Here is an 8,289-nt window from a genome sequence, read left to right on the forward strand (position 1 = left end):
GTCTGATCTAACCAACAAGACACGCCCCTGTCTGATCAAACCCACCAACAAGACACGCCCCTGTCTGATCTAACCAACAAGACACGCCCCTGTCTGATCAAACCCACCAACAAGACACGCCCCTGTCTGATCTAACCAACAAGACACGCCCCTGTCTGATCTAACCAACAAGACACGCCCCTGTCTGTCTGATCTAACCAACAAGACACGCCCCTGTCTGATCTAACCAACTAACAAGACACGCCCCCCCCCTTACAAAAAAAACGGGAAGGCAAATTATATTTTACATTACCTAGAACAATGCACCTTTTCAACACCCCCCCCCCCTCTCAATTCCTCCCCCCCCCCCCACCACCAGACAGAACTGTCCGCCCTTTGAGACCCATGGGACGCCTGAAGATCGCTCAGCCGTGGCCACTGGTTTGACAACAATCGCCGGAGTAATGCCCTTGTCATCTCACTGTCATCTCACTGTTATCTCAGCGTGTGAGAATTTATCTCTCCGCTATCGCCCGCCTCACTGGGCTGGTCAGCGTCGAGCAGGCCGTCACCGAACCCGCTACCATCGTCACCATCGTCACCATCGTCACCGTCGTCACCATCGTCACCGAACCTGCTACCATCGGCATTTCTTGGAAACTTACACCAGCTGACCACCCGCTACAGGTAAGGCAGACATAGTTTTTCCAAACTTACAGCCAGGTAATTAGAGGCTAATTTAATGGAACAATATTACCTTGTTTGTTGTGACTTTAATTAGTTGGTTTTAAGTTCAGTTCATTTGATTTACCTGTAGGGTAAACACAATACCCAAGTATATACCCATATATATATATATATATATATATATATATATATATATATATATATATATATATATATATATATATATATATATATATATATATATATATATATATATATATATATGTATGTATTCCGTGTATAAAATGTTTTGTTGGTTATGGAACGGGGTAAAGGGGTTAAGTCAGTGCATAATACGAACAGACTAGCAGGGTTTGGATTAGGGCTTACATCTGTTAGGTTCGAGGGTTAGGTCTTACATTTGTAAGGTTCGAGGGTTAGGTCTTACATTTGTAAGGTTCGAGGGTTAGGTCTTACATTTGTAAGGTTCGAGGATTAGGTCTTACATTTGTAAGGTTCGAGGGTTAGGTCTTACATTTGTAAGGTTCGAGGATTAGGTCTTACATTTGTAAGGTTCGAGGATTAGGTCTTACATTTGTAAGGTTCGAGGATTAGGTCTTACATTTGTAAGGTTCGAGGGTTAGGTCTTACATTTGTAAGGTTCAAGGGTTAGGTCTTACATCTGTAAGGTTCGAGGGTTAGGTCTTACATTTGTAAGGTTCGAGTGTTAGGTCTTACATTTGTAAGGTTCGAGGATTAGGTCTTACATTTGTAAGTTTCTCTTGAATTAGACACGGATAACACACTTATTAGTGTCGCTACACGGTGTGTTGACTAATTAGTCTGGCGCGCGATGTGTTGACCTGATAAGTGGATGACACGTCCAGTGTTATCAGACCCACCCCCTATCTGCCCAGCACGTCAACAGCACAGACCATCACATATTTAGTCCACCAATACAAAATACAGACCATCACATATTTAGTCCACCAATACAAAATACAAACCATCAAATATTTAGTCCACCAATACAAAATACAAACCATCAAATATTTAGTCCACCAATACAAAATACAAACCATCAAATATTTAGTCCACCAATACAAAATACAGACCATCACATATTTAGTCCACCAATACAAAATACAGACCATCAAAGATTTAGTCCACCAATACAAAATACAAACCATCAAATATTTAGTCCACCAATACAAAATACAAACCATCAAATATTTAGTCCACCAATACAAAATACAGACCATCAAATATTTAGTCCACCAATACAAAATACAGACCATCAAAGATTTAGTCCACCAATACAAAATACAAACCATCAAATTTTTAGTCCACCAATACAAAATACAGACCATCAAATATTTAGTCCACCAATACAAAATACAGACCATTAAATATTTAGTCCACCAATACAAAATACAGACCATCAAATATTTAGTCCACCAATACAAAATAAAAACCATCAAATATTTAGTCCACCAATACAAAATACAGACCATCAAATATTTAGTCCACCAATACAAAATACAAACCATCAAATATTTAGTCCACCAATACAAAATACAGACCATCAAATATTTAGTCCACCAATACAAAATACAGACCATCAAATATTTAGTCCACCAATAGAAAATACAGACCATCAAATAGTATACCAATAGAAAATACAGACCATCAAATATATAGTCCACCAATACAAAATACAGACCATCAAATATTTAGTTCACCAATACAAAATACAGACCATCAAATATTTAGTCCACCAATACAAAATACCACCCACCAACCCACCCACCAACCCACCCACCAACCCACCCACCAAGCCATAAAATACCACCCACCAAGGCTGTATGTGGCAGGGGGAGGGTTGTATGTTGCAGTGGGAGGGTTGTATGTGGCAGTGGGAGGGTTGTATGTGGCAGTGGAAGGGTTGTATGTTGCAGTGGGAGGGTTGTATGTTGCAGTGGGAGGGTTGTATGTGGCAGTGGGAGGGTTGTATGTGGCAGTGGGAGGGTTGTATGTTGCAGTGGGAGGGTTGTATGTGGCAGTGGAAGGGTTGTATGTTGCAGTGGGAGGGTTGTATGTGGAAGGGTTGTATGTTGCAGTGGGATGGTTGTATGTGGAAGGGTTGTATGTTGCAGTGGGAGGGTTGTATGTGGCAGTGGAAGGGTTGTATGTTGCAGTGGGAGGGTTGTATGTGGCAGTGGGAGGGTTGTATGTGGCAGTGGAAGGGTTGTATGTTGCAGTGGGAGGGTTGTATGTTGCAGTGGGAGGGTTGTATGTGGCAGTGGGAGGGTTGTATGTGGCAGTGATAGGGTTGTATGTGGCAGTGGGAGGGTTGTGTGTGGCAGTGGGAGGGTTGTATGTTGCAGTGGGAGGGTTGTATGTGGCAGTGGAAGGGTTGTATGTTGCAGTGGGAGGGTTGTATGTTGCAGTGGGAGGGTTGTATGTGGCAGTGGGAGGGTTGTATGTGGCAGTGGGAGGGTTGTATGTTGCAGTGGGAGGGTTGTATGTGGCAGTGGAAGGGTTGTATGTTGCAGTGGGAGGGTTGTATGTGGAAGGGTTGTATGTTGCAGTGGGAGGGTTGTATGTGGAAGGGTTGTATGTTGCAGTGGAAGGGTTGTATGTGGCAGTGGAAGGGTTGTATGTTGCAGTGGGAGGGTTGTATGTGGCAGTGGGAGGGTTGTATGTGGCAGTGGGAGGGTTGTATGTGGCAGTGGGAGGGTTGTATGTGGCAGTGGGAGGGTTGTATGTGGCAGTGGGAGGGTTGTATGTGGCAGTGGGAGGGTTGTATGTGGCAGTGGGAGGGTTGTATGTGGCAGTGGGAGGGTTGTATGTGGCGGATTGTATGTGGCAGGGTTGTATGTGGCAGGGTTGTATGTGGCAGTGGGAGGGTTGTATGTGGCGGATTGTATGTGGCAGGGTTGTATGTGGCAGGGTTGTATGTGGCAGTGGGAGGGTTGTATGTGGCAGTGGGAGGGTTGTATGTGGCAGTGGGAGGGTTGTATGTGGCAGTGGGAGGGTTGTATGTGGCAGGGTTGTATGTGGCAGTGGGAGGGTTGTATGTGGCAGTGGGAGGGTTGTATATGGCAGTGGGAGGGTTGTATGTGGCAGTGGGAGGGTTGTATGTGGCAGTGGGAGGGTTGTATGTGGCAGTGGGAGGGTTGTATGTGGCAGTGGGAGGGTTGTATGTGGCAGTGGGAGGGTTGTATGTGGCAGTGGCAGGGTTGTATGTGGCAGGGTTGTATGTGGCAGGGTTGTATGTGGCAGTGGGAGGGTTGTATGTGGCAGTGGGAGGGTTGTATGTGGCAGTGGGAGGGTTGTATGTGGCAGTGGCAGGGTTGTATGTGGCAGTGGGAGGGTCGTATGTGGCAGTGGCAGGGTTGTATGTGGCAGTGGGAGGGTTGTATGTGGCAGTGGGAGGGTTGTTTTGGGCAGTGGGAGGGTTGTATGTGGCAGTGGGAGGGTTGTATGTGGCAGTGGGAGGGTTGTATGTTGCAGTGGGAGGGTTGTATGTGGCAGTGGGAGGGTTGTATGTGGCAGTGGGAGGGTTGTATGTGGCAGTGGGAGGGTTGTATGTGGCAGGGTTGTATGTGGCAGGGTTGTATGTGGCAGTGGGAGGGTTGTATGTGGCAGTGGGAGGGTTGTATGTGGCAGTGGGAGGGTTGTATGTGGCAGTGGGAGGGTTGTATGTGGCAGTGGGAGGGTTGTATGTGGCAGTGGCAGGGTTGTATGTGGCAGTGGGAGGGTTGTGTGTGGCAGTGGGAGGGTTGTATGTGGCAGTGGGAGGGTTGTATGTGGCAGTGGCAGGGTTGTATGTGGCAGTGGGAGGGTTGTATGTGGCAGTGGGAGGGTTGTATGTGGCAGTGGGAGGGTTGTATGTGGCAGTGGGAGGGTTGTATGTGGCAGTGGGAGGGTTGTATGTGGCAGTGGGAGGGTTGTATGTGGCAGTGGGAGGGTTGTATGTGGCAGTGGGAGGGTTGTATGTGGCAGTGGGAGGGTTGTATGTGGCAGGGTTGTATGTGGCAGGGTTGTATGTGGCAGTGGGAGGGTTGTATGTGGCAGTGGGAGGGTTGTATGTGGCAGTGGGAGGGTTGTATGTGGCAGTGGGAGGGTTGTATGTGGCAGTGGGAGGGTTGTATGTGGCAGTGGAAGGGTTGTATGTGGCAGTGGGAGGGTTGTATGTGGCAGTGGGAGGGTTGTATGTGGCAGGGCTGTATGTGGCAGGGTTGTATGTGGCAGTGGGAGGGTTGTATGTGGCAGTGGGAGGGTTGTATGTGGCAGTGGGAGGGTTGTATGTGGCAGTGGGAGGGTTGTATGTGGCAGTGGGAGGGTTGTATGTGGCAGGGTTGTATGTGGCAGGGTTGTATGTGGCAGTGGGAGGGTTGTATGTGGCAGGGTTGTATGTGGCAGTGGGAGGGTTGTATGTGGCAGTGGGAGGGTTGTATGTGGCAGTGGGAGGGTTGTATGTGGCAATGAGAGGGTTGTATGTGGCAGTGGGAGGGTTGTATGTGGCAGGGTTGTATGTGGCAGTGGGAGGGTTGTATGTGGCAATGAGAGGGTTGTATGTGGCAGTGGGAGGGTTGTATGTGGCAGGGTTGTATGTGGCAGGGTTGTATGTGGCAGTGGGAGGGTTGTATGTGGCAGTGGGAGGGTTGTATGTGGCAGTGGGAGGGTTGTATGTGGCAGTGGGAGGGTTGTATATGGCAGTGGGAGGGTTGTATGTGGCAGGGTTGTATGTGGCAGGGTTGTATGTGGCAGTGGGAGGGTTGTATGTGGCAGGGTTGTATGTGGCAGTGGGAGGGTTGTATGTGGCAGTGGGAGGGTTGTATGTGGCAGTGGGAGGGTTGTATGTGGCAATGAGAGGGTTGTATGTGGCAGTGGGAGGGTTGTATGTGGCAGGGTTGTATGTGGCAGTGGGAGGGTTGTATGTGGCAATGAGAGGGTTGTATGTGGCAGTGGGAGGGTTGTATGTGGCAGTGGGAGGGTTGTATGTGGCAGGGTTGTATGTGGCAGTGGGAGGGTTGTATGTGGCAGTGGGAGGGTTGTATGTGGCAGTGGGAGGGTTGTATGTGGCAGTGGGAGGGTTGTATGTGGCAGTGGGAGGGTTGTATGTGGCAGTGGGAGGGTTGTATGTGGCAGTGGGAGGGTTGTATGTGGCAGTGGGAGGGTTGTATGTGGCAGTGGGAGGGTTGTATGTGGCAGTGGGAGGTTTGTATGTGGCAGGGTTGTATGTGGCAGTGGGAGGGTTGTATGTGGCAGTGGAAGGGTTGTATGTGGCAGTGGGAGGGTTGTATGTGGCAGGGTTGTATGTGACAGTGGGAGGGTTGTATGTGGCAGGGTTGTATGTGGCAGTGGGAGGGTTGTATGTGGCAGTGGGAGGGTTGTATGTGGCAGTGGGAGGGTTGTATGTGGCAGTGGGACGGTTGTATGTGGCAGTGGGAGGGTTGTATGTGGCAGTGGGAGGTTTGTATGTGGCAGGGTTGTATGTGGCAGTGGGAGGGTTGTATGTGGCAGTGGAAGGGTTGTATGTGGCAGTGGGAGGGTTGTATGTGGCAGGGTTGTATGTGGCAGTGGGAGGGTTGTATGTGGCAGGGTTGTATATGGCAGTGGGAGGGTTGTATGTGGCAGTGGGAGGGTTGTATGTGGCAGTGGGAGGGTTGTATGTGGCAGTGGGAGGGTTGTATGTGGCAGGGTTGTATGTGGCAGTGGGAGGGTTGTATGTGGCAGGGTTGTATGTGGCAGTGGGAGGGTTGTATGTGGCAGGGTTGTATGTGGCAGGGTTGTATGTGGCAGTGGGAGGGTTGTATGTGGCAGTGGGAGGGTTGTATGTGGCAGTGGGAGGGTTGTATGTGGCAGTGGGAGGGTTGTATGTGGCAGTGGGAGGGTTGTATGTGGCAGTGGGAGGGTTGTATGTGGCAGTGGGAGGTTTGTATGTGGCAGGGTTGTATGTGGCAGTGGGAGGGTTGTATGTGGCAGTGGAAGGGTTGTATGTGGCAGTGGGAGGGTTGTATGTGGCAGGGTTGTATGTGACAGTGGGAGGGTTGTATGTGGCAGGGTTGTATGTGGCAGTGGGAGGGTTGTATGTGGCAGTGGGAGGGTTGTATGTGGCAGTGGGAGGGTTGTATGTGGCAGTGGGAGGGTTGTATGTGGCAGTGGGAGGGTTGTATGTGGCAGTGGGAGGGTTGTATGTGGCAGTGGGAGGGTTGTATGTGGCAGTGGGAGGGTTGTATGTGGCAGTGGGAGGGTTGTATGTGGCAGTGGGAGGGTTGTATGTGGCAGTGGGAGGGTTGTATGTGGCAGTGGGAGGGTTGTATGTGGCAGTGGGAGGGTTGTATGTGGCAGTGGGAGGGTTGTATGTGACAGTGGGAGGGTTGTATGTGGCAGTGGGAGGGTTGTATGTGGCAGTGGGAGGGTTGTATGTGGCAGTGGGAGGGTAGTATGTGGCAGGGCTGTATGTGGCAGGGTTGTATGTGGCAGTGGGAGGGTTGTATGTGGCAGTGGGAGGGTTGTATGTGGCAGTGGGAGGGTTGTATGTTGCAGTGGGAGGGTTGTATGTGGCAGTGGGAGGGTTGTATGTGGCAGTTGGAGGGTTGTGTGTGGCAGTGGCAGGGTTGTATGTGGCAGTGGGAGGGTTGTATGTGGCAGTGGCAGGGTTGTATGTGGCAGTGGGAGGGTTGTATGTGGCAGTGGGAGGGTTGTGTGTGGCAGTGGCAGGGTTGTATGTGGCAGTGGGAGGGTTGTATGTGGCAGTGGGAGGGTTGTATGTGACAGTGGGAGGGTTGTATGTGGCAGTGGCAGGGTTGTATGTGGCAGTGGGAGGGTTGTATGTGGCAATGAGAGGGTTGTATGTGGCAGTGGGAGGGTTGTATGTGGAAGGGTTGTATGTGGCAGTGGGAGGGTTGTGTGTGGCAGTGGGAGGGTTGTATGTGGCAATGAGAGGGTTGTATGTGGCAGTGGGAGGGTTGTATGTGGCAGTGGGAGGGTTGTATGTGGCAGTGGGAGGGTTGTATGTGGCAGTGGGAGGGTTGTATGTGGCAGGGTTGTATCTGGCAGTGGGAGGGTTGTATGTTGCAGTGGGAGGGTTGTATGTGGCAGTGAGACGGTTGTATGTTGCAGTGGGAGGATTGTATGTGGCAGTGGAAGGGTTGTACGTTGCAGTGGGAGGGTTGTATGTGGCAGTGGGAGGGTTGTATGTGGCAGTTGGAGGGTTGTATGTGGCAGTGGGAGGGTTGTATGTGGCAGGGTTGTATCTGGCAGTGGGAGGGTTGTATGTGGCAGTAGGAGGGTTGTATGTGGCAGTGAGAGGGTTGTATGTTGCAGTGGGAGGATTGTATGTGGCAGTGGAAGGGTTGTACGTTGCAGTGGGAGGGTTGTATGTGGCAGTGGGAGGGTTTTATGTGGCAGTGGGAGGGTTGTTTGTGGCAGTGGGAGGGTTGTATGTGGCAGTGGGAGGGTTGTATGTGGCAGTGGGAGGGTTGTATGTGGCAGTAGGAGGGTTGTATGTGGCAGTGGGAGGGTTGTATGTGGCAGTGGCAGGGTTGTATGTGGCAGTGGGAGGGATGTATGTGGCAGTGGGAGGGTTGTATGTGGCAATGATTGGGTTGTATGTGGCAGTGGGAGGGTTGT

General features: G+C 50.5%; 1 protein-coding gene across 4 annotated transcripts in view; it reads left to right on the forward strand.

The window, feature by feature from the left end:
- The first annotated feature begins 512 nt into the window (after window positions 1-512).
- Window positions 513-8,289, forward strand: part of LOC131942200 (microphthalmia-associated transcription factor) — a 53,715-nt gene continuing 45,938 nt past the window's right edge. For 2 of the 4 annotated variants that reach the window (XR_009386723.1, XM_059301929.1), the window contains exon 1: window positions 514-666. The gene's annotated coding sequence lies outside the window, so the exon portion shown is untranslated. Of the gene's footprint in view, window positions 667-8,289 lie in introns of all 4 variants that reach the window. The other 2 variants (XR_009386722.1, XM_059301931.1) reach the window with 2 other exon arrangements.

Source organism: Physella acuta, unplaced genomic scaffold (genome assembly GCF_028476545.2).
Source record: "Physella acuta isolate Inbredline_101_S28 unplaced genomic scaffold, ASM2847654v3 ptg000394l, whole genome shotgun sequence".
Taxonomy (NCBI): domain Eukaryota; kingdom Metazoa; phylum Mollusca; class Gastropoda; family Physidae; genus Physella; species Physella acuta.